General features: G+C 41.5%; 1 protein-coding gene and 2 long non-coding RNA genes across 13 annotated transcripts in view; 2 read left to right on the top strand and 1 right to left on the bottom strand.

Annotated features, from left to right (window-relative positions):
* Positions 1 to 26,340, top strand: part of vav2 (vav 2 guanine nucleotide exchange factor) — a 205,703-nt gene that overhangs the window by 72,726 nt on the left and 106,637 nt on the right. The gene's annotated exons all lie outside the window — the stretch shown is intronic.
* LOC117959090 overlaps positions 17,731 to 26,340 on the bottom strand; it is a 16,324-nt gene continuing 7,714 nt past the window's right edge. The window contains exons 2-3 of the long non-coding RNA XR_004659878.1: positions 18,150 to 18,158; positions 17,731 to 17,759 (exon numbers count right to left, since the gene is read on the bottom strand). This is a non-coding gene — a long non-coding RNA (uncharacterized LOC117959090). The remainder of the gene's footprint in view (positions 17,760 to 18,149; positions 18,159 to 26,340) is intronic.
* Positions 22,221 to 26,340, top strand: part of LOC117959088 — a 15,969-nt gene continuing 11,849 nt past the window's right edge. Inside the window, exon 1 of the long non-coding RNA XR_004659876.1 lies at positions 22,221 to 22,231. This is a non-coding gene — a long non-coding RNA (uncharacterized LOC117959088). The remainder of the gene's footprint in view (positions 22,232 to 26,340) is intronic.

Genomic DNA, 26,340 nt, shown 5'->3' with positions numbered 1-26,340 from the left:
CCCCCCCCCCCCACACACACACACACACACACACACACACAGACACAACCCTTCACTTCTCCACTGACCAATATTCGAGACTTCACTATAATATTCTACTTTACATTTGACAGAAAACGTTCTAGTTCATTTTAATTCAAAATACATATGAGTAGTTTGTAAAACATGAAATGTGATTTTATTTATACAGGACAGTGCACAATTAAAGATTATAAAACCAATGAGCGATGCATAGCGCCAGCCTGTAGCACCATTGCTATCTTTCGACAGTAGTCCCTGATGCATTATAGACTAACTTATCTAAGGGTATCCCCCAAAATTAGAAAATTGTATTCATACAATGTGGTATTGCCTTTTTCTTTACTTGCATAAAGGATCTGAATACATCCTTCACAGCTGCATGTCCCTGGATCCAACATTCTAGTGCTCCCCTAAGAGAGAATTTATCTCCATAACTTTCTCTGAAAACCCCTCCTCCTGCCTCGTCAGACAGTTCTGTGGCTGCTTCTTCTATCCCTGTGTCCTCTTACTTCACGCCTTGTCCATCAGCCCCCCCCCCCCCCCCGCATGTTTTTACATAAAGCTCGCAAGACATAATCAATAATTCAATCCAAATGCCACAGCGCTGATGATAATTCTCCTGACATGAATTATAAATGGTACCTTTCTCCCTCTTCCTGTATTTAGACCCCCTTCCATCTCTCCCTTCCACGCTCCACTCCCACGGCCTCATTATTCTTGCAGCTCGTTACCGGGATCACCGCGGAAACAGGTGGTTGCTGAGCAATAGGTTGACGGCACCGATGAGATGTGATGCATTGTTGATGGCGTCTCGTTTTATTCAGCCCCAACCGTCCACAGGGTCGTCCGGTTTGCGTGACTGATGAGGAAAAATAGCCTGATGTCCAGATGACCCGGAATATGTCATTTGAATGAAATCTTAGAGCCATCTGGATTCCCGCCAGCTGTTTCTTGCCCACCTGCTCGATAGTTGTTTGTTTCACATACATATCCTATGCAATGAAAGCAAAAACAAACAAAGACGTTTGACTTCTCTTAAGCATCTCGTAACTATATAGATAATCGTGAGATCTCAAATCAGTATGTCGTAATTTATAACTTCCATTTTCTTCATAAACATTCCAAATACAGTGGAGGAGTTCCCTAACACTAGGGCACTCTGTCTCTATTTCTTCTCCATCTTCCACTTTATTTTGGTACACTTTTCCCTCTTGACAGCATTGCACAACAGTGTCATTTATATCCACTAGAAGAGAGAGAAGAAAAGCGATGAAGTGATGAGCTGTATAAAAACCGTTTATTGAACTTTAAAAAGCTTGGTGCAGTTTGAATCCTATTGTGGAAATAATTGGCCTCTTTTGTTTTGGCTGACAGTGAATGTTACTGTGTGCTGCTAGACAGACAGATAGATGGCGACGATGTGATTTGTCCTGAGCTCAGCCTGCTTCTGTTTGAAGTTTTTCAGCTCACTGGTATGCCGTGGCGGCGAGTCCCCAAACGATTGCCGGGGTGCAATCACAGCCCTTTCTCTGGATTGTGGTCACTGGAGGGCGTGCCCCTGTTGTTGGGGTGGTGTCTCTAGAACACTGCAGGACTAAAGTGTGGGGGTGGGAGGGAAGGATAAAGAGGAAGAGCCCCCCCACAGAGCAGGAGTGTTTGAATTCCATGCAGCCAGTGTGAGCTCTCATTATTTCTCCCCACCTGATTTCTCGCTCCGAGGCCCCACAGGCACAGCTATGATGGACAGGTACATTCTCTGAGGAATCACTGGCATGAAAAAAAGAATAAAATTACCAAAAAGGGAGTCCGTCCTCAATCATTTCTTTTCATTGCACAGGGATTACTCCCATATGGTGTTGAAAGGCAAACCCGCTTGGTTCATAAATCCTACTAGTTGTGTACAAGTTTTTTCAAGATTATTTTTGGGGACTTTTCCCTTTATTTGATAGTGACAGTGACATGTGACATGGGCCGCACGCTCTTCCTGGGTGAGCTAGAGGTCGCCCCGTTGTGCATAAATTTGAATGTGCATTTCAGTGTACACTTTGGATTATGGAAATATACCCTGTTTGCCCTCAAACTGAAGATAATTTCCCAAACCTTCAGTGTGTCATGCTGTAAACAGCGGCTCAGATACCTTGTAGAAGGTATTATTACAGAAGACATTTGGAACACAGATCTCAGAATGTCGAGGTAGCTTTGGCAAATCATCGGAATAAGCTTCTTTTCAAAAAACCATGATTCAATCATAAGAGGCCAACTGGCAGTGTGTCACGTAAAAAGAATCCTCTGGCGGTGGCTTCAATGTCCAAATACTCCAAAAAAGACCAAAAACAGATTGCACGACTCTCTAAATTCAATAAGAATTTTCTCTTTGCATTTTTGATTTTTTTCTTTAGCACACTGTCAACATTGGTAGCCATGAGTGTAATGTTTCAATCTGAATTTTTCAGGAGATAAGACGGAGCATCATGCAAAAATTACATCCCAACTGCATATGACATACAGATCACCACGTTGTGTGTTTTGACGTGTTTTGACAGCTTGTGTCGCTCCAGGGATGGTACGACATCCCTCACCCCTGATCTCTGGGGACAAAAGTGTAAATGTGAAGTACTGTAGCAAACAGAAACAATATGAGACCTGCAGTGTCAGAAAGGGTCTCTTCGAAGGGTTTGTGGACTGCCGTTTTGAAGCCTGGAGTTTGCAGTTTGGCTGTCGCCATCTTGGTATTTTGGAGCCAGAAGTCACCATATTTGGACAAAAGGGCAGAGCTGGGCATAACGATGCATCTTAAGCATAGCGCATGTGTGATGTCACCCGTTGGTTGTGAACATCTGCTAACCGTCGTCGAGTCTGCCGTTAAGGACGCAGCCATCCTGGTTGCGGATGTGACAATTTTAGACGAGGGGGGGGAGTGAGGGAGGAGCGGCACACACTCTACGTTACACACTTTCACTGGCAATCACATTATAGCCATGCCCTAAAACACCCCCTGCTTTATCGCAGATTCTAAAATCAACGAGACCATAATTCAACAAGTGAACATTACGTTGCCCCCTGCTGGAATTCAGATAGAATGCAGGTTTAAGGTACTTCCGCATTTGCAGCACTTTGCCGAACCGTATGTGTTGTCCATTAATATTAACAGTCTATGGACTTAAGTGTGTGTTGTGTAAAACTTAAGACTGAACAGGGATAGTTGCCACTTTGATAGTCAAACACTCTGATGCGAGTCATCCAGAGAAGTTTTGCCTACGGGTATGCAGGTTTAATGCACTTAGCTTCACTTTTTAGACCAGGAAGTTGCCACCTGTGTATGCACTGCAGATGACCAATTTAAAGCTCCCGAAAGCTTAACAGATAGATGTGTTATGCAAATAATACAATGACCCAGAATTACCTTTTTTCATTTCCGTCCAGTTTAAGTCGAGCAGACAAACGCACGATTATTATGCTGTGACAAAAAATGACTCTGTCCGATGTGCGTGACCAGGGAAGTGAAAAATAACCCCTCCGCTCAATTGGAACATTGACAACACTGTCTATGGCAGCCATTAACTTTGTCATTGCTTTTTATATGGTCCAGTTCATCAACAGGAGCACATCAAAGTGCTAGACGACACACAATGGCACAGTTAGAGATGGACACACACACACACACACACACACACACACACACACACAGAAGCCCAGGGCCATAAATACTCTGTTGGAGCCAGTGCTCTCTGAGTCCTCCTATCAAAGGGTAGTAAAAGGGAAATTAGATGGACTGGATGACATGGCTTCTCATTACCCGCAGCATGTATTATAGAAAGTTGTAGCAACACGTTTGACTCTACTTAATGGCGACTAATATTGGCATGATGCTCTAGGCCACTTACCTTTTTACAGATCGTATTCATTCGCGCCCTCTCCCTGTTGCTGTACCACCTTCCTCTGCCAGATTCTGCAAGTTGTCCCCAGCCCCCCAAATGCCCTTGCTTTGTTTTCCACACTTTTTCCTTCCATCGTGTTCTTGCTTTTTTCTCACTTTGGATCCCTTTTGGTTACGATTATTGTGTTTCCACCCGTGGCTGTGGCTTGTGTTCAGCATGGCACACTGTAATTTGATACGGCCGATAAAAAGCTCGCAGCCAGGCTCCTCATTGTGTGGCGTTGGGGCGCTTGCCAGGTGTTATGAACGCCCCCTGCAGCGGCCACTAAACTGATGCCCTCCTCCATGCTTTTATTCATTTATTTCCCTGCAGGTGCCTCATAGCAGGTAGTAATGATGCACAACCCACGGCAAATGGGGTGGCCTGCCTGATGTCTAGGTAAAGGTAAAACTTTCCTCACTTGAGGGAATACTGCCCATACTTTGAGCATGTATTGCGTTACACAGTAAAAATATATATTGCTACATTCGGATGTTTGGTGCTGACACACTATTGTCCCAAACAAAGAAAAATTATATAAAGAATAAAAATATATTTTTGCATACGTGCCAACATACAGCAATACAAATATATGTGTTAACCTGATATTGGCCCATCACATCACCCAACACATTTTTAACTGAGTTTTACCCCAATTCATTTTCCAGTCTTTCAAAACAGTTGCTCAAGGGACGTCTTGTCTGGTTCACTGTACGCCTGGCTCAGTCCTTGCTGCTGCGGCCACTTGATCGATTCTGACCTTTGCCCCTTTGCTTCATGTCATGCCCCCTCTTTACGTTTTTTGCTGCTTGAGTTGAAAACAGTTGGCACTAAATGTGGTCAGAATACGCATTTTGGAAAACAAATGTGATCATTATGAGCTCTATACATCAAAATTGCTCTTGTATCAGACTGCAGACTCATAATTTAAGACTTAAATAGGGATGGGTGCATTCAAAAGTCAAAGAGACACCAGTTCTGACATTTTCTCTCACCTCTGACTCCTGAAACAGCCTCCAAAACACAACACTTGGCTTTGGAAGTGTGTGTGTGTGTTTGTGTCCGTGTGTGTGTGTCCGTGTCTGCGCTTTGCCCCCATGCTGTGCTCCGTCTGCCTCCGCAGCAATTACCAGCCGAGAGAGTGCCCGTAGCTACCTGCTCATCATGCCGGAGCCCATCCCCGGACAAAGCAGACACAGCAGCTCCTGCCAGAGACTGCATTATGGAGATTAGGGTGAAAGATTGACAAAGAGGGAGGCGGAGGGAGACGGGCAGGGAGGCTTTGGGCAAGGGAAATTGGTTTGCTTCTGGACGGTCCCCCAAGGCTCAAGGAGAAGGGGAGAGAAAGACGGAGGGATTAGGAGAGGGAAGAGGGGAGACAGAAACAGGCTAATCTTGCTTAGTCAGATATCCGTCTTGTCCAGCTCGCAGAGGTCTGGAGCAGCACTGAACCTATTGGAAAACTAATCAACAACCATTCCGATTATCAACATTTATCAAGCATCAAAGCCAAACATTCTGTGGTTTCCGCTTCTCAGATGAGAGGATTTGCTGCTTTTCTCCTTTTTATATCTGTATAATTGAATGGAAATTTGAATAGATTTCAAATTTGAAGATGCCACATTTGTCTTTGAGAACTTGCTAATGCTATGGGCATTTCTTTTGCAATAAAATGGCATTTTATGGATCAAATTAGTAATTATCCAATTGGAATAAAAATAAAGACAACATTCTGTAACAGTTGTATTTAGCTCTTTTTTGAGTCAACATTCTGGCTAGTTATTATTCCAGATCTCTGCTGGCCTGGCCTGATGGGGGGGGAGGAAAAGTGATCTGACTCTGCCAGATTAACACAGACACAAAGAGAGGTGAAGTGAGAGGACACCCACAGAGAAACAAGCAACCTGAGGTGACACAGGCTGACACCAAGACTACAACATTGCCAGACAGAGGTCAAGTGTTTCACAGGAGGAAGAATGTGGAAAAAGAGCAAAGTTGGAGGTGGACTGAAGGAGACTGAAAGGGAATAGACAAGCTAATAGCAGAACATTGAAATAAGAAGAAAGATGAAAACATGCTTGAGGACGTAATGGAGATGAAGAAAAGACGGGGATAATGTGGAGTGATATCGTTGTCATTCCGATTGTAGAGGGAGTGCGTTCACTCAGCTGGGCACCTTAGTGCCCTTTGTGATAAAGGAGAGTGCTTCAGTGCAGACAATGGCTGGGAGGATAGCACGCTTATGGCCAGACTGGGCCTGTGGCAGCCTAAATCAACAACAATCAATAATCCCCTCAGTCAGTTTCACTGTGAGAGGGATGGAGCCTGAGCTGCAATGATGCACGGTGTGTGTGTGTGTGTGTGTGTGTGTGTGTGTGTGTGTGTGTGTTTGTGTGTGTGTTCTTCATATGCTTCTGTATCAGACTTGGTTTTATCCTTTGTCTAAATTCTATTTACAAGGAGTGACTGGTCGATTTGAGACCAGGCTGGTTAAAAATGGCTAATTCACAAGTGTGTCTGTAAATGTGGTCAGAATATGCATTCAACCAAACACCAAAATGGATGGATCAAAAACAAAGAACTACTGTATGAGCACTATACATCAAAACTGCTCCTGTATCAGACTGACGACTGACACTTAAAGACTTGTTTGAAATAGGGATGGGTGTATTCAAGTCAGTCACCGGTCAGAGAGAGACCACTTGTAATGTTTTCTCCGACCTCAGCATGCGCACGTGCGTGCGTGAGTGTGTGTGTGTGTCTGTGTTGTAAGCCAGTGGTTTCCAACCTGGGGTCAGGATCCCCCATGACCCAACAAGAGGAATAGGGAAGACAAATACATTTTCTGCTACAATTTATTTCAGACTTTTTTGTATAATCTTTGCATCGTTCTATTTAAAACTAGAAACCCCCCAGGGTCTAAAGCGCCCAGAATTTAATCTAAAAGATCTTTTTTATTGACATTTAATTCTATTCATGTTGTTCAAACATGAAAACCAGTTCAAATTTCAACAACCTATCCCAGAGAAGGAGACAATTCTATTTTTTGAGAAGCTGTAGCCAGTGAATATTTGTGAATCAATTTGTGAATATTTAGAACAAATATCTATAAATGCGTAAACTATTATAAAAGTTGACTTTCAAACTAACCGATTTACTGACTTATTGTTCCAGGACTCAAGGTTGATTTTGGTGGAAACGATCACTTTTCAAAAAGGTCTGCAAGCAAAAACCCTTGAAAGAAAGCTACCAGTGCATTATCAGGTGTGACTCTGCCCTCAGTGGTTATTGTTGAAAATAATTATTGTTTGGGTTGTTTGGTTGTTTGTAGCAGAAGGTGCCGAGCTGTGCACAGCCTTTAAGGCTAAAGTCAAATCGCCATCCACCCACACCTGCAGCACTGCTCCAGTATGGACTGGAGTGTTTTTAGAAGACCACACACACACACACACACACACACAAGCAAGTAAGCAAGCACACACAGTGGAGACTTTGTAAGCCTGCTGGCACAGTCAGACTTCCCTGGACAACATGTTTCCACCCTGACTAGAACAGTGTGGCCACTGTGTGTGTGGTTGCAGTGTCGTGCGGACACATGCATGCAGCCGGGAGACACACTGGGTCGCTTTCATTACAGATAGATGGCTCCAGACTACCACTTAGCATAGTTCACTGTCAAGGGAAGAGTTCTATTCTACAATGCGATCGCCACCATTAGTGGGAAGTCACAGTTTCATTCAAAAAATGACAAAGTGCCAAATACAGCAAATACTGTTACTTTCATGGAGTTGGAATACATCTTTACTGATGGCTTTTTGTAGTTATTGACAGAATAATATTTGAATCAATGTAAAATTAGTTCTTTGATATGTTCCCCGATGCTTGGCTCTAAACCCTGTTTTCGTCAGGAAAATGATTAATTTTGAATTTACAGTTAAGTAATGCTAATATTATACATATTGTTTTGAATATTTTTGAATGCAAGCCTGAAGTGGGAAAAGAAACTCTGAAAGTTTAGCGTGACGTGGACACTGAATCTCGCAGCAGTAGTTGGCACATTAGAAAGCAACTAAAGGATTTATGGCGCTTCCCTGAAGCCATATCTCTGCGCGCGCACACACACACACACACACACACTCTTTTCTCCAGAAAGAGAACAAGTGGCTGTGCTGCACTGTTCTGCTGGCAGTTTAATATATCAGCTCCTCCTTCTGGCTTTTCCAATATCGCTTGGTTCTTGTTGTTTTCAGGAGGGCTTCTGAGCTCATTCTGTGCTGCACTGAGGGATGTTCACATACATCTAAAATGCCTGTATCAGTCTTTTTTCTTCTTCTTTTTAGGCTGTTGTGAAAATCCTTCTAGTGCAGAAAGTTTTATGGACCCTATAGTGTTGTTTCCTCTTGCTCCGGCGCTGATATTGCTCCCCGGGTGTCCGCACTGCACAGGTGGCAGCCAGAGTCTAGGCGGGGGGTGTGATGATGCTATGGCTCATCACGCAACTTCTAGGCAAGACCCACCCTTTTATAGCATTCACACACTGCTATTGGCCAGGTGTCCATGCTTACGCAGGGTGGCACCTGACCAATCGGCTATCCTAACGTTAACCACTCGAGGTCAATGCCTAACCCCAACCAATTGAGCTGCTTCGTTGGGCGCGACTTGCCTACCGAGACATACTGTACACGTAGACATAGACACAAAAAGGCATGGATATGAAGTCCAAACACCCAACACAATACACTTACTTTCTGATTTTGTACTGCTCTTGACACAACTTCATTTGACTCAAGTGACTCAGTTGAAGAGAAGATGATGTCTTTAGTCTGGAAAGTGTGTGTCAGAGTGTGTGTAAGAGTGGTAACAAAAGGATTCTTTCTTTGTCCAGTGGCAGTCAGCGGGTTTTGGTGTGTAGAAGATGAAGGAGTTAACACTGTTATCTAATGTAACAATCTAATGTCATTATGAGCATGTTCGCATGTTGACGTCTGCATTGAGCTCAAATCACTGCTGTGCCTGAGTAGAGCCTCGTAGAGCTTGTAGCATGGCCGAAGACTCCTAGGGCCAGATTGGCCTTGTGCAAATGTACATAGCAGTATTTCTTAAGTTTGCGGCTGTAACAGTTTTGAACGCAGCGGCTGATTTACTCCATTGCACAGGCAGCTCTATCACTACACTTCCATACTGACCCTTGAAGACACAATCCGGGAGGGAAGGAGAACTCATAAACGGCGTTCAGAGGTGGGATTTCAACAAGATCACTAAGCTCAGGAAAAAAAGAATGTAATAACCTCACTTGAGAGCCAAAGGTTTAACTAAAATATTTCTCTTATATGTTACAGAGTGAGTGAATGAGTGAGTAAGAGAGTATGTAAAAAAAAAACAGGAGGTAGAGTTAGTACTGCATTAGTACACTGTGTTTGTGTGTGTGTGTGTGTATATATATATATATATATATATATATATATATAAATATACATATACAATACAGTATGTGTGTGTGTATATAAAGGTGCATGTATGTATGTGTATGTATATATGTGTATGTATGTATGTATGTATATATATATATGTGTGTGTCTATGAATATATGTATATGAATATATAAATGTATATAAATATATATGAATATATATTTATATAAATATATATATATGAACATACATATATGTGTGTGTGTTTGTGTGTATGTGTGTGTGTGTGAGTGAGAGAATGTATAAGTGTGAAGATTTCTTTTCACAACACCAAATTGTCAACCCTAGAATATTGAGGTATCTAATTTTCACCATATTGTCCAAACACACACACACCAACTTTAACACAGAGCAGGAGTTGCAATTTTTTGTAGGTTTCTTGATTGTATGAATTTTACCTTCTTTTTTTAATCTTTGGTAATATTGTCTTTGTTACACTCATGCCATTAAAGCATATTGAACTGAATTTGGTACAGCTGTAGTTGACCTTATCACATTCATCACATTCCTTAGTCTGAAATTCATATTCTTCAAACTTTTTGGAGAACAAAATGTAATCCACTGAGCCCTGCAAAAATGGGTTCAAATCTAGTTACTTGTTTAACCTTCTACGGCATAGAAAACCAAAATGTCTTCCTTTCAGGAAGATTTTTGCTGCTAAAACCACTCTGAAACTGACTTGAAAGTATAACAACATGTCCCTGTGTTTGAATTATTCTAACCCCAACCGGCCCGTCAGACACCGCCTACAAGAGCCTGGGTCTGTCCCAGGTTTCTGCCTAAAAGGAAGTTTTTCCTCGCCACTGTCGCATTGTTGCTTGCTCTGGAGGAAAGTACTAGAACTGTTGGGTCCTTGTAAATTCTGGAGTATGGTCTAGACCTGCTCCATCTGTAAAGTGTCTCGAGATAACTCTTGTTATGAATTGATACTTAAAATGAAATTGAAATTAAAATGAGCAGTCCGAGTTCAGCCCTAGGCCCCAAACTCAACCTAAAACCTCCTTCCACACTATTCCCAAAACATCAGGAAAATAAAAACAACAAAGCAAAAAGGAAATAAAGGCTATCTGGTTTTGTGTTGCCTTGGTGTAAGACCCACAAACACGTTGACATATATCAAAGCCTTGCTCTGCTAATCTAAACATTTTCATTTGCCCTGAACACCAGCTTGGATACTTTTGTATTGCTCAGCACATTGATGTAAAATGTAGTGATATTTCACCTCATATGCTGAGGCAATGCAGGGGAAGGTAATGAGATTTATGTAGCCTGGGGAAATGAAGAGCATTCAGGTTTTTCAAAGTCCTAACGTCTTGTTTTTGGCTGTGTTGCCCTCCCTCCCTCCCTTTTCTCTGTTTCCTGTATATTCCCTTAATATATGCAGCTCCACTACAAAACAGTTGAGTGTGGATTTATTTATGATGGCTGAGCCTCTTTATCTTTATCCCTTTTTAGTCTTTCTAACAACCACACTAGCTGAGTGTGTAACTGCTCTTCTCTAGATTCCAAAATTAGAAGAATATTTGCCAGCACTGTGTAATGGAGGTGGATCATTCATAGCTGATGTCTGTACAAATCCAGCTGCTTCAGCATTTGCGGTAGCCTCTGCTTTATTAGACATTGCAGCAATGTCATTATGAAGGTCAATGGACATGGGGCCGACCTTGGTCAGCTAAACTAAGATAATCCGTCTGCATGGTGGGACAGGGGGAGGAAGGAGGGCAGGACCCACTGCAGCTCCACCCATGAGGGTCGCTGTGTGTCAGCGGCAGCCCTACGTGTGACTTCCACACGCTTTTGCTACTGATGTATAATGGAATGGAATGGGGCACCTCTCTAACTTCTGCTAACGGAGGGAAGTTGAATTTTGTGTTTTGCTTCTCAAATCAAATTGAAGCATGTTAACAACAACTCTTTTTTCTAGTAAACAGTGGTATGATGATGATGATAATACTTTGGCGGAGCAATTCTGACGTTTTTTTTCTTCATCTCAGCAACTCCAACCGAATGCTTGACCCAAACGGTCTTCAAACATTGTACGTAAAAGTAAAAACATGAAAGTATTGGATTGTTGCTTTAGCTGCTTAAGATGGTCTAGAGTGTGGTCTAGACCTACTTCTCTGTAAAGTGTCTCGGGATAACTTTTGTTATGATTTGATACTATAAATCTATCTTTTTAAGGAGTATTGTTTGGGGCTTTTCCCTTTATTTGATAGTTATAGTGGATAGACAGTAAAGGGGGAGAGAAAGAGAGGGGATGACACGCAGCAAAGGGCCGCAGGTCAGATTCTGTGCCGCTGCCAAGGACTCAGTCTACGTGGGGCGAACGCTCTGGGTGAGCTAGAGGTAACCCCCGCAGGGTATTTCTTAAAGTGCATTTTTATGTCAGAAAACTGCTTTTTTTTTTCTCAACAGACCTGCACAGACTTGTACTCCTTAATCCCACGTTCCATACAGCAGAGGTTCTCTGTTTTTACAGCAGGGACCCTTTTACAAGAAAGCGAGTAAATCAGGGATCCCCTCATGTATGTTCCTTGGACGTTCCTTTTTACACTTCTATAGTCTAAGTTGTGGGAAAGAACAACACAGGATACGTGTATTAGAGAGATATAAGACATGTATTAACATAGATTTAAAGAGATTTTTTTATTTCTGTTTAGATTAGAGCAGAAGAGATTCTACTTCAACTCTATTGTTAGAATCTGTGAACTATTAGCGATTTCAATATTGACTAATTAAAAAATAATACTAATTAGTATAATTATAACAATAGTAATAACTTGGACTTATATAGTGCCTTTCATGTTAGCCAAGGTTGCTTAAGGTTGTGTGTGTGGGGGGGTGGAGTGGGGGTCCTTTTATATGATGATAATTTAAGTAAACTAATCTGAAAACTTTTTCCTTTTTGGAGAATCACTGCCATACAGATGTCATACTGGATTTCTGAGACAGATGCTATAATGCTATATCAGCCACTAAAAACATATTAACTCAATTTAGGGGATACTTCTCACCAAGATAGATCCAAACATGTTCCATTCAGGATTATCCTGGTGGCCGACCTTATCACTGCAATTTCCCCGGATCGATTCTGTCTGGGGACCTTTGGTGCATGTCTTGACTCTGTCAACCGTTAAAAAAGCTAACATTTGTCTTAAAAACACCTCCAAAAACTATAGTTGTAAACAAAGTTATCAGTCTTCCCTGGTGGACAAACTATGTAATCGCAATACTATATCTAAATGATCCTAAACATGTCTTTGGTATTTCTGTTTGTGCAGTTTCTCTCATAAAATATAAGTTAGTATCGTAGATTTAGTGGTCGAGCTGTAGTGTACTGCAGTTTGATTGTAGTCTCTAGACTAACTTTAGAAAAAACCTTTCAGATATGAAAAAGTCATTTGCTAATAATTTGAGAAAAATGTACTTCTTGGGCCTGTGTTATAGGTGTATGTTATGTTGTGAGGAACAAGTCACAATGTGGTGATAGCGTTTCACTTTGTCAGGATTTAAAAAAAGAATGAACTCGACTATTGCATCCTGCAGAAAGTGGAGGGCATGTATACAACATTTTTCATGCTTGGGCTACAGGGATTGACATTAAAAATGATTAATATCCTGGCTTCACTTTAGGTTTGAAAATATTCCACCCAAGCTTCAAGTAATGTATAAATCCATGCAATGTTATGCTACTTTTTTCTTTTAATGGTAGCTTATATATTCTCATACAGCAACTTCCGATTGGCAATAACATTTGACACCCCCCCCCCCCCCTTCCCTTCCAAAAATGTCTCAAACACCCAAACTTTGGCACATATTAAACTGAGAAATGTGTTAACCTTAAAAAAAAAGTCACTCAGCTTGTGTGTTTTCTAATAAGGAAAGTTTGGGAATAGATTAGTTACATTTGCATGCTGATATGCGTTAGTCATGATGTTAATTATGTCAGTTGCTATCAGCTGTCGCAGGGTGATTTCTAGGAGCACTTCTCCCTCGCTGAGCATGTTTGGTGCTGCATAGGACATTGACACGGACCTCGCTGACAGTGACGCGAGACAAGGAGACAGCACATGTCCTGGACCGCCCCAGACTTACATTGCAGCTTCCTCTTTTCCTCTTTTAACCTCTCCATCTCCCTTTACCCCGGGCTCCTGACCTAAATAGCGGCCTGTTTCCCATATGACTTGATGATATGTAACACAAAAAGCCCAGCATTCTGTTGGTGGGACCGCCACTCATAAAAACACACACAAAAACTCACTAAAGAGCTTTTGCAATCGTTCATCAAGCTGACATCATTGAGTGCCTTTTTTTTTAAAGCTCTGCATACATGTCATCTAAAAATTGCTGCACATGAGCTAGCTCTTGGTCAAGGATAAACCTAGGATCTAGGATGATTTTCTTTTTTTAAACCTATGTATAAGTTGCATCGGATCCTCTCAGGTGGTGCACAAGCTTCATCATACATCTCTCGGTTTTTCTACCAGCACTGCATTAATGTCGGATTTATACTAAAATGGCATTTGCCCTCACCTTAACGCCATCTAGCCAGAGAGGAGCAGTGAGATGCAAAAGCAGAGTGAAGTGCAGACAAGGCCAAACAAGAACAGAAGAAAGTAAAAGAAGAACTCACATCATCACAAACGCATGTATGTGTGTGAGAGAGAATCAAAGCCACACACACGAAGATAAGGTCTCTGGCGGGTTATTCTTGACATAAATGAATTCAAAATCAACACATGCCCCGGGTTGTTTTCTACGCATGCTGGTTGTGGTGGTGGCATATAGGTTTTTGTCTGCTTTATTCTGGCATCTGTCAGAATAAAGCAAAAAACTATTGTGAATGAGAGCTGGCAGAAACAGCTTGTCACAAAAAAAACAACCTTCTCTGATATTTTTTCATAAGATTAAAATAACAGATTGTGGGCCTTTTTTCTGCTGCAAATTGCTGAGTCTATTGCAGCAATGTTATCCCTGGGTTCCTATTGATAGCATTTCTATAAGGGTAATATTCTTCATCTCCAGTGCTGATGTAGCAGCACCGGTGGTAGCCTGACATCCATTGTGCTCTGAAATACCATAAACAGGAAAAGAGAAGAAAACGCCACAGTGGGACATTGGTTTACAAGCTACAAAGGAGCTGCAAAGTGTGTGAAACGGGGCGAAAAACCAAAGATATCTCCATGCTGCAGTAATCATCTGACGCATTATTAAAACCTGCCCTAGCCTAATTCCAACTAATCTAGCCTGAATTGGCCAGGTACACTTGGGAATTGATTTGTTGAGCCTTGGAGCTGTCTCATAAATTGCAATGCTAATGGCGGGGCTGAGCGGCCTTCTCTCACTGATAAAGGCAGATTTAATGGAGATATTTCACATGGAATCATTTATCAGGGGCTGACAGGCAGGCAGTACCCACCCCCACATCCCCTTAAATATAAAAAATACACACACTAGCACCTTGATGCGCATGGGCCACATCCTTGATCCATGACAATACATTATCTGCCCGCAGCAGATTAACTTAAACTCAATTTGTTGTGAAATTAGACAAAAATAAAAATGAGTGGGAAAAAATAAAATATATACAGTATATCAGGATGATTCAGAGCTCATTTCTGGCACTACTGGTCCGTGACTGTGGACAGACAGGGAGGAAAATAGGCTGGGAGATTTTTTTTTAAATGCTAGAGAGGATGCATCTGAAGCAAGGCATAGATCACTGATAAAAATCTGACAGTACAATACAAATATGTCCGTGGCTGAGCACAGAGAGGCATTGTTATGCAGGGGGCACACGTGTGCACTCATGTTTGTAGGCAATGCAATTTGTAATGCTGTTGTCTATTACATTTCTTAGAAAAATCCAGATTGACTTGTACAAGATAGATGCCATAGCTTCTTTTCCAGCCATGGAATGCTAAGATTACACAGAAAGGTGTAATGTGATCAAACATGAACATAAAAAAAGCAGGTTCTGTTAGTTTTAGTGTAATCTTAGACAACATAAACCTAAATAGATATAGTTTCTGTCTCCCCCATGAGGAATTCTAAGTAATGACAACAATTCTGTCGTTGCATTTCACATGATACAAGCCTTCCGTGATAGCATCCTCAACGCAGTTGCTAAAAGCCAAGGAGGACACATGTTGGGCTCTTCAGGAGAGCTAATCAGCTTTACTTGAGTTTCTGTGCACTAAAACTCGCCGATTTCTAAACATAGCGACAGTGACAAATACAGAGAGAGTTGTGTGGAGCTGATAGTGTTAATTAGCCTTGTATCAACTCATTTGGCAATGGCTTGAATGTAACGGACGTTTCATTAATATCAAAAAGTTACGCAAGCCTCAAGACATTGTAGTTTTCTATTAGTGAAATACTAGTCTAATTTTTTGTCATGCATTTTAATTTTGTATTTGTCTTGAGGCTGAGACTGTTGACGTCTTTGTAGTTTCGCGAGTTCCCATAGTTACAGGTGTTGTTCTTGCCTATAGTGAAACAAAGGCACTGTTTACTAGTTGACATTGTCTCCATATGGTGCTGCAGTAATCCAACAGAGCGACTCTCCACCCTAAATCCGGTCATTGTTTCTAAACTCTGGATGTTTGAACAGTCTCTTTGGTTCTGCTCACCTTGCATGACCGCAGCCGCCTGTGCTCTCCACGGGGCCGACCACTGAGACGTTTTGTCAGAGTTTGGAGTTTAAATTTCCCAAAGCACCATATTGATTACTTTGACTATGACACATCTACTGCCAGCAATGACAGTGGCTGCAAATGTCTTCATTAAAGCATGTATAGTTTTTGATACACACACTTAAGCATAGATTTACAATCTCTCACATTAAAAAAAAATCAATGTGCCGAAGCTAGATGGACTTCACCGCTGACTCTGAGCTAAAATGTACTTCCAACAAGTTATTATTTATTTTTTTGTTTAGCCATGTTGCCTATAACTACACCTTACCTGTGTCCTAGCATCACCTGTAATACTTGCAACATATGTGATGCAACATTTCTCCAAATACGATTAATAATCTCCTAAAGCAAATGTGTAATAGAAAATAAAAATATGTGATCTGTATAAAATAACGGATTTAAGACCAATAAATCAGGAACATTAAAAAAATGGAACAGCTTTAGGGTGAAATCAAACTGTATTTAAGTCTAGATTTTACGTAGCCACCCTTTAATTGATCAGTCGGGCCGCTCCCAGCGTAGGGGCACGTAGGGCAAAGGTTAGATTACAATCAGTGATGAAGGTAGACTTTTAAAATGGACATTAGTGTCCCGCCTGAGGATGTCTTTGTTGTCCTCATCATGACATCACCTGAGCAGAGCCGCCACGTTCTTCTTTGTTCATCTCATCTGTCTGTTAATACTGCTCCCAGGGGACATGACTACTCTTTCTCTCTCTCTCTCTCTCTCTCTCTCTCTCTCTCTCTCTCTCTCCCTCTCTATCTCCTTTTCTGCCTCCATCTCCCTCTTATGGACACCTCCCCCACTCCATCTATTCGTGGAACTGGTGATTTAATGAAGAGCTCGGGCACCATCATGACCTATCCCATCATCAGCATCCTGTGTGTGTGTTTCTGTGGGGCGGGGGAGGGGGCGTCCGTGTGTGTTAATGTCCAGTCAGATTTGATCCTGCACGCTGCAAACTTTGCTAACTTTTGCTAGGGCGGCACAATTTGTTGTTTTTTGTTAACATGGTAATATTAACTGGCGAAATAAACATTTAAATATTGCTATATAAAGGTGCTCAGAGATCAGTAGAAAATAGAACTCTAAATTGTAACTCATTTTTATTTTAGTGGTGCCTTTTAATGTTCAATACAATGTTTAATTTGTTAAATAAAAGAATGTTGAAAAGGATTTCCTTTCTTTTGTTTTAAATTTAACAGGCAATTTTTTTGCGTTGCAGCAAAATACTGAAAGCAGCAAACATGTAGAACAGAGCATATTTTAATATCTGTTCATTTATTGGATGTAATATCGCGATATTAAGCAACGCTATCGCATATTTCCCTTATGTTGTGCCAACCTGTTGCTGTAGTCAAGCTTGGCTTTTGTCTGTGAAACACAAGCCTCATTAGAATAAAATCCATCAACTCATCCTCATGTTAGAGTTAAGATATGAACAGCTGTTGTATTTCAAGGAGAGCTAATTTTACCCAGTACCCAAACAGTTCTTCCCTCAGTTAAGATGTGTGATTGTATGCTTAACAAAGCTAACTGGGCTTGCGTCATCCGACTACTAACCGCTACCTACCCTTGTGTGTGTGTGTGTGTGTGTGTGTGTGTGTGTGTGTGTGTGTGTGTGTGTGTGTGTGTGTCCTTGTCCTTTCAAGCTAGCTGGGTGGTAGCTTCATGTGTAATCCAAAGCATTGGGGCTTTAGCTGTTCTTCTGTCAGGGTAATGCCCTGTAATTGGCCTTCTAATTTTGGGGGATAATGAAACTAGAAGGGAATGGCAGAAGCCACGCTGCTGTATTTACCTGCAGCCCCAGACAATTAGCACACATAATTCCAACCACAGGCTGGCAGGTGGACCATTTTTAATGAGCCCCAAAAAGGATTTGCTCTCACTCTGCTTTTACGGTGCTCATGTTGTTCATGGGGGTGGGGGAAACACTCGACACAGCATAGTACCCTACCTTAAAAGTTTAAAAAAGGAGATGGAAGAAATAAGCGATTACAGTGTGGAGAAAGGAGCTGGACCTGACTGACGTGCTCAGTGACTATTTTTATCTACCCAGAGTCCAAATTTTGTTCAAGGTATTTCAAGCATTATAACACAATGCTTATTGTCCCCAAAATATTTAGCATTAGCAGACATCTGGAAGAGGCACATGCTAGTTGCTTTGTTTTTGTTTAACATATTTATTATGACTTTATTATTAATCCCGCAAGGAGAAATTCCAATTTTTTCACTCTGTTGTTATTACACACATTACAAACAAGCTCTGTGGTCATTTAAGGCAGCAGAAATATACATACTTTTACTAAAAACAAAACATATAGTGGTGAAGTTTTTTTAGCCGTAAACTTGTGTTCATCTGTAGAAACAACGAAACAATAGATGGAAAAATTCCAATTCAAAAGGTCCTAACTATTAATAAGACTATGAGTTTGCAGCCATTCATGCAGCTGTGTGAGGCTGACCATGTATGTCTCTGCCAATTTCCCCAACTATCAATCCAATAGTTTAGATGTCTCAGCGACAGTGATTTCAGTGAGATTGACTGAGCCGTGCCAACACTGGGGCGAAGGAAAACAGATATGTTGATACTAATGCATACATTTGTGCTCATTCCCATAATCCTTGACTTTGAAATCCCAAGACGCCAGGAATAAACACCCTTCACAAAGTCAGTCTCCCTTAAACCGACCACAGAGGATACACCTTCAGGAATGCTCAGTGACACCCGCCCTCAGTGAGTCTCTGAGGTTGAAAGACAGGGTGGTGATTAAAGGAAGGCCCTCTCGGGTTGACAGTGAACTGTCAGATATGTCAGCTAACACCAGCCCCCTGTAAATTGCCAGTTACGGATCCTAATTTAGCTGTCTTTTACGTGTTCTACAATGCATCATCTGGGGTCCCTCTCAGCTTCTCTGCTGTGAGGAAGGTTAGAGCAGGGAGGCAGGGTTTGGAAAAAGGTCTGGCTGTAGCCTAAAGCTGAGGGAAGGATTATCTTAGAGTGGAGACAATGGTGGGATGTCGTGGGTCTGTCGCGTTAGGCTTGTTTTCACAGCAGAAACAAAAGGGGACAGAGTGGAGTGACAGGCGTCTCAATGGTGCTCTGCCCTCTGGACAACCCGTACGGGTTCACAATTCTACACAAAGACACGCACCCATGTGCATGCAGTGATGTACAGATGCATGCACTTGCATATTCAACACAAAGACGTACACGCTTGCACGCACATGTCCAGTCACACAAAAGAAATGCATGTAAACGGTCATACTTATTCTCATGACCCGTGCTGTCTCCCTCGGTCATTATATGTGTGTGTCTCTTTCTCTCATCACATATGTGCAGCTGTGCATCTGTGTAGTGATTCCACACAGATTATCGGGATGCGTTGCAATCACACAAATAAAAACAATGACAAGTGAAGTTAAATCATGTCACACATGTTTTTAAGAAGGCAGAGTTTTTAAGTATTTAAAGGACGGTTATGTTTTAGATGCCCCTTTTATTGCCAAGGTTATCTTTCTAGTTCTTATATTTTAAGCTTTGATAATCCTTTTCACTGCAGTGTGCTTCCGTTATGTATTTGGGGGCAGCTTATTTCACTGGCACCGTGGGCCTGGTCACTACTAACACTCATTTCAGTTCAAATGGACTGTATTGGCATGAATGTTTACGTTACATTATTGCCAAAGCTAATGACTTATTATTGAATAAATGCATTTCACTCAATGAAAAAAGAACACTCATAGTTAGACTTACTATTGGCCTGGGACTGTAGACATCTCAACTTCCACATACTCTATCGCCCCAATACACAGGCCCCCACTGCATTGTCACAATAATAACTTTAAATGACTTCAAAGTTGATCAAATAACAAAATGTAACATTATTACTATAGCAATTAAATTACCCCCACAATTTGAACGACAATTAGCCGCTATCTTTTTGGAGACGGACAGATATTGGGAAAAAAGCTTCTCAGTATTTGATTTACAAATGGGAAGTCTTTTGTGAATGGCAACTTTTTTTTTTTTCCCTGTTTTTTTCCAGCCTCCTACAACCCCAGTAGTCTCCTATAACCCCAGGACTCTCTGGGATGTTTTGATTCCCTTCAGTGTGTCACAGCTCCAAACCCCCTTTGTCTTCCATAGAGCATTCTGCTCTTGGGGGCCTCAGAGACATGTTCATTAAGTCCATCACTTAAATACTGGTTCGATTGGACAACCGCTGGGATCTTAGAGATTGTGAGAACATGGAGCCAGGTATCCTATCTGCATGTGTGCGTGTGCATGAATGAATTTGTGTTGCCGCATGTGAGATTGTGATTTGTGACGCTCCTCCCGGGTAAGGATGAATAGAAATATCTCCCTGTGAAGTAATAACCTCAGGCTTAAACACAACACAGTGGCAGCATTTGTCTTCATTTCTTATTTATTTCTATATTTTATTTGTCCCTGAGAATAGGAGATGTTGCCCGTGCAGCACCATAAAGTGGAAATCAATGACAGGCTGTAATTTGCAGCCCAAAGAAAGGATCCTGGATCAATCTTCTTTGTTGCCGGTTAGGACATTATTTGAAGACTTAAACACTGGTTAGATGTTTTGGTGTATTTCTCTGTTTTTATTTATTTATTTAAATACATGAAAATTCAATCATAATGCATGAAAAATAAACTACATGATACAATGAACAGAAGAGCTATCATAATTCAGGCTTTTTGGAACTGCAGGGTATATACAAAAAGTTAAATGAAGACTATGTTTTTTATGATGTGCTTTCATGTACAGGACATGCGGTCTTGTATATACAGTCTTTTCCAAATATTGAGTAAGTATTTCTTCAGGTAAAGTTCTCTATGTAGCACTGATGCATTGAGACACAGTATATTTGTTATTCAAAAAACAACTTCAATGCATTTTTATGCTCCCCAAATTGAAAAAAAAAAGTCCATTATAAAATGACCTTTACTTTTCTAGCTTCACGAACCATTAAATACACTGCTGCTGTCATTTTTTTTAAACAAATGCAAATTGGCTGTGGGATTCTAGTGTATTAACTTCTTAGAACTCGGGTTTTAAACTTCTCCCACGTACAGTGCGTCATCATATTGTACCTTCTTTGTGTATCACACTTTATCTCTTCCAGATATGCATGCTTCCTTGAACATACTGTTCCTTCCCTAGTTCTGTCTGGGAACACTGTGGTCGAGCCCCAGGTATACAGCAGGATATGACCCCGCTCAGGAAATGTGCTTGTCAGGGATAAAGTACAGAGTTCAGCTGGCTGCTATCTCCAGGGAAACAAGCCAGGCACAGTATAAGCTGGAGGATCTGACGCGCCCTTGTCACCCCCATCACTGGGATGGTCAACTCTCATCCCGTCTTTTCCCAGAGGCTTTAATGTGCCATGGTCATGCCATGTGCAGTGAAGGTTGTTTGTTGACAGCTTGTTCCCCTCACACAGGCGCCAAAATAGTTAATTCCTCCTCAAATGTTCCTCTTTCTAACGAAGCTAAAAGTGCCATGATTGCAGGCGGGGTGACTCACAATGAGCCGTGAGCCTCATCAGTTTTTAACCTAATTGCTGCAAGTCTAAATGAGCCTCCTTTGGCACACATGGGGAATACATAAACCTGATGGTTATCTGCTGTGGGGCCAGCATAGAAATAGAATGAGAGTAGAATGGACATTCAAATTCAAATGAAATTAGCAGGTAGGCCAGAGCGGAGGCCGTTTTTGTGTTTGTCATGGCCATTGCAAAGAAGTGTGACTGTGACTATTTCAATGTTCAGGCCTCAGCGCCATTTTCTTTTGAACTAGTCAAATGACCACAGCAAACAGTTCAATGTCTGTTCTACTCTCATTCTGTTTCTATGGGCACCAGCCTCTAAAATGCACTGAAGAAGGGATATATTTTTGCTAAAGAAAAGATAAAGGGAGAGCTTTTCCCTTGAATGTAAACCTCAGCTTTGAGTATGAAATACTCCCTTGACTTTAAAGATGGCTCCGATAAGTGTGTATCTTGCTCCTTTAGGGAAGATGGCGGCTACGTATAGCTAGGGTCACAGCAGAGACTGAATGACTTCAGTTTAAACATCTCGTTTGCCTCCTTGCAACTGGCTGCAGTGTAGGTCAGAAACCCCGCCCCCTCCATGTTAGGGGATGGGACATGGGCCAAACTAAAATGATATGAGTGCATATCTAAGGTGTTTTCCCCAAAGATGGTTTCTGTCATTTTAGGCAGTTCATATCACGCTTTTTTGATCAGTTTGGCTTTCATTAGTTATTTGAGGCTATAGAGTACAGGGTGAAATGTCATTATTGACAGCTGTGATTGACTTGCCATCGGCCAGGCGGGTGTAGGGGCGGGAATGGGATGCCACTGCTCCACCACCCGATCACTACTGCGCAATCTCTAAAATGATCAGGTGGCAGCGTCTATAGCCAAGATATTTTGGCTTAACTTTTGTACAGCGGGAGGAGGTAGATAGCTGTTGTCCATCTTTATATTCAGTCTAGGGACAGTAGTTACAATGGATTGAACACGTGACCCAAACACACATCGGCAAAAAAAATCCAAATATAATTCTTGAACGCGTCCTGTGGTATAATCCACTCCTCCATTGTTGTAGAATGTTCCATATCTATGTACAAACGTGCATACACACACACACACACACACACACACATTTCTCCACATTGGTCATAAATAACACATGTTAAAAGATAACCATGCACGCCAAAGACATAGGCTGTGTTTTTAGATATGAGTGGGGGAAAAAGGGAAGTTTTGTAATATTGTGCGTACAGATGGACGGGGGAGGAGTGGAGTACACTAAAGAGCAGGATGTTAAACCCATTACAAGCCACATACAAACTTTTTTTATTCAACTTTCAAGGCTCCAAACAGATTTTCTGGGGCGTATTCTTTCACACTGGTGGTTCTGTTGGAAACGACAAGCATTCCTGGTGACCGGCATGGCAATGGGCTTTAAAAATGCTTCAATACAGCGTAGTAGCTCCCCTGCAGCGTTTTAGTGAGTTAAACAAACACCCGTTGCATTTATGCCTACAACCTCTGTGAAATTAGTCGACTACTGGATTCATCCTCCGCCGCCCGCTCGGTCTCGTGTTGACTCAGGATTAACGCATAAATGGCCGTCTAAATGAGCTGTAATTACGTAATAATTTCTGTGACCTATTAGAGTAATACAGAAATAAGATAAAAATGCACCAGAAATGCTCAAACACACACAGTTGCACACACACACAGCAAACTTTAATTGATTTGCCGGGGTTATTTGCTTTTGGGCACGCTTGCTTAAAAGGAGAGGATGTTTTGTGTGCATGCGATGACGCTAATGGGCCGTTGTTTGCTTGTGTGTCAGTGAATGTTTCAACTGTGTAATGAAAATGTGACAAAAACAAGCCTGAAGACTAAACTGCGAGCCATAACAGTTTCACACAGTGACACTAAAGGCCGTAGTCAATGGCATGTTTTTTTGGGGATTATGTTGATCGCATTTGGGGTTTAAGCTTCCTATAACACGAAGCCATTGCTTTGAAGATTAGCAGAGCATAAGCAACAAAACATATAGCTGAAGAAGACAAATACAGAAGATGTATCTTAAAGAAAGACAAACAATCAAGACAGAGTATTGATTGTGTTAAGTGTTAAGCAATTCGAGATTTGTTTTAAATGTACAGTGCATTATACATAAAATCTATCATTATTATTATGTGTGAACGGCACAATGTTGCAGCTGTTTTATGGCATCTGAAAAGACAAATGAATAAACATTTTACAGCGCAGTGAAAACATTCTTTTTACTTTCTAAAAGCAACCCAACAATTGTTACTGCCTGCTGTGAGTCATATAAGGCTGAACATTCAATATTTTGGAAAATGTTTCTCTTCCAATGGAAATGGATGATGCATATATTTAAGGAAGACACAGTATTTGATGAGACAGTTGTATGTAACAAGGAGAGGAGTAAGACAACCTGCCCTTACAAACTGCAGTTTGATTTGGTGTTTAGATGAGGGGACAAGCTTCCCCTCATCCATGATTTTTGGGGTGAGCTAGTGGAGGCCTGGATTGTCACCATTAACCGTGAAACTAACCAGCCATTACAAAGCAGATTATGTCAAGAGGCACTCAGTGAGAAGTGCTCAGCTCTGGCACGGTTTCAGGCTCTGTTTATGTTGTCCTGGTAATCAGGAAGATTTAGTCAGCCACCACCTATTCCCCTTGTGTCCTGTACCCTCTAAGATGTCCCCCAACACACACCACCACAAGCGGGCGCACATGGATTTAGTGACTTTGGAGCTATTTGTCTAATTAATCACACACAGCCAGTAAGAACATGCACAATTTGTTTCGTGACATCAACCTTATCCTGATCGAGAGCAGAGTCTCTTTTGATGCTGCACACCGAGTCGACGCAGAGAGCAGGGAACTTTAATTGAGGCCAATTTGTCCTGGGGACTCAGTTTCTCATGACATGATATGATACCATGTCAGAAAAAGCAACAATAATCCCTCTTCGGGCTGGACACATGGCCTAGCCTGGGGGAAAATGCTAGTCTTACATGCCTCAGGCAGTCACACACACACACACACACACACACACACACACACACACACACACACACACACACACACACACACACGCACACACACACACACCCCTATCTGCCTGCCTGCCTAGCTCACCCCAAAACAAATACCCCGTGGGCACATTTTTCAGCATTTTAGTCATACACAACGGTAGTTTAAAGTAAAAGAATACATAAAAATGTCTCAATGCATCATTTAAACTGGCTGTCTGGGGACTGTATTTATGGAAAATAATGAGTATACCTTTAGGACGCTGTCAGTTTAGGCTCATTAATTAAGACACCAGTCGTATGCAAGTCAAATGATCATGTTCCTCAGATGTTATTCACCATGGCGACTGAAAATTAGTACAAGCCACCAATCTGCTGCTGAGAAAACTCTCTTCTACAATAATGACTCCATTAATTACCGAGCGATGTGATTGCGCGCCGGTGCTCTCTCTACACCGCGTTAATTGAATGTACCAATAATGGCTTTACAGTGAAGTTGAAAACTGCGACTCCCGCTCTCTGAGCTGTCAGCCCCTGGCCCCGTCATGTTCACCTAAATCAAGTCAAATCGAGTGTCAGATGCTGTTTTGGTTAGTCTGCGAGAGATGAGAGAGAGAGAGAGGAAGAGAGGGGAAAACCAAGATGGAAGGTAGTAAAGTCAAACTAATGATGGATCATAAAACAGGCCATCTATGTTTGATGAATGTTCGCTGAGAGACTGGAAAGTGAGATGAAACAAAAGAGAGTCTGAAGAGTGCAGTTACACAGATAGAATGGGGGAATTAATCAGCTCAGACAACAACATAGACACACAAGAGCAGTGTTCAGACAAATAAGAAAGTTGTGCCTTTGCTTGCTTGTGGATTCCCCCCCCCCCCAACATTTAATGTTTGTCACTATTCATTAAACATGTTAATGTCTGGTTTTAATTCAATCTAGACTGGTTATTTTCCACTATTTTCTGTCAATTTATAAACTTAAAGCAACACCAAAGCACTTTTCCTCTTTGGTCCCCTTACATGTTGGAAGTGGAATTGTCCATTCCCGGTGCCGTACGACTCATATCTGCTACCTGATCTGGCAAACTTGCATAGTACCGTTATTTCCGGTAGAGGGCCGCAAAGCGAATGCAGAAGTCCCGTTCACCCTGTTACAAGTTGATGAACCACTGAAACTATTTTGGAAACAGAATTTTAAGGTACAAAAGAATCCTCGGTGTTGCTTTAAAGTGAATCACTCCATCAATTGATAATGAATATAATACCGGAGGTAGTTACAACTCTACTACATCACGTGACAAAGAAAAAAGAAAAGAAAAACAGACATAAGATCCTTTTTCAGTACACCAGAACGCCACGCAAGTACAATAAGTAACAATAAGTTACACATTTCTGCTGCTCTACATAACCAGCACCACTATGCTACCGCCTGTCTTTTTGCACATTACATAGACTGTCGACAGTATGCATAATTGCACATTTTTAAAACAAATATCGCTGCTCTTATTTTCCTCATTGTATATATCTTCTTATTTTTACTTTTTTAAAATGTTGTTTACTTGAATGTTATGTTTGTCTGTGGACCAAATTTGTTATAAATGTCTTGTCACCGTGGGATAGAGGGA

Source organism: Etheostoma cragini, chromosome 16, assembly GCF_013103735.1.
Source record: "Etheostoma cragini isolate CJK2018 chromosome 16, CSU_Ecrag_1.0, whole genome shotgun sequence".
NCBI lineage: Eukaryota > Metazoa > Chordata > Actinopteri > Perciformes > Percidae > Etheostoma > Etheostoma cragini.
The sequence above is the reverse complement of the archived record's forward strand: the minus strand, read 5'-3'. Positions and strand labels throughout refer to the sequence as shown.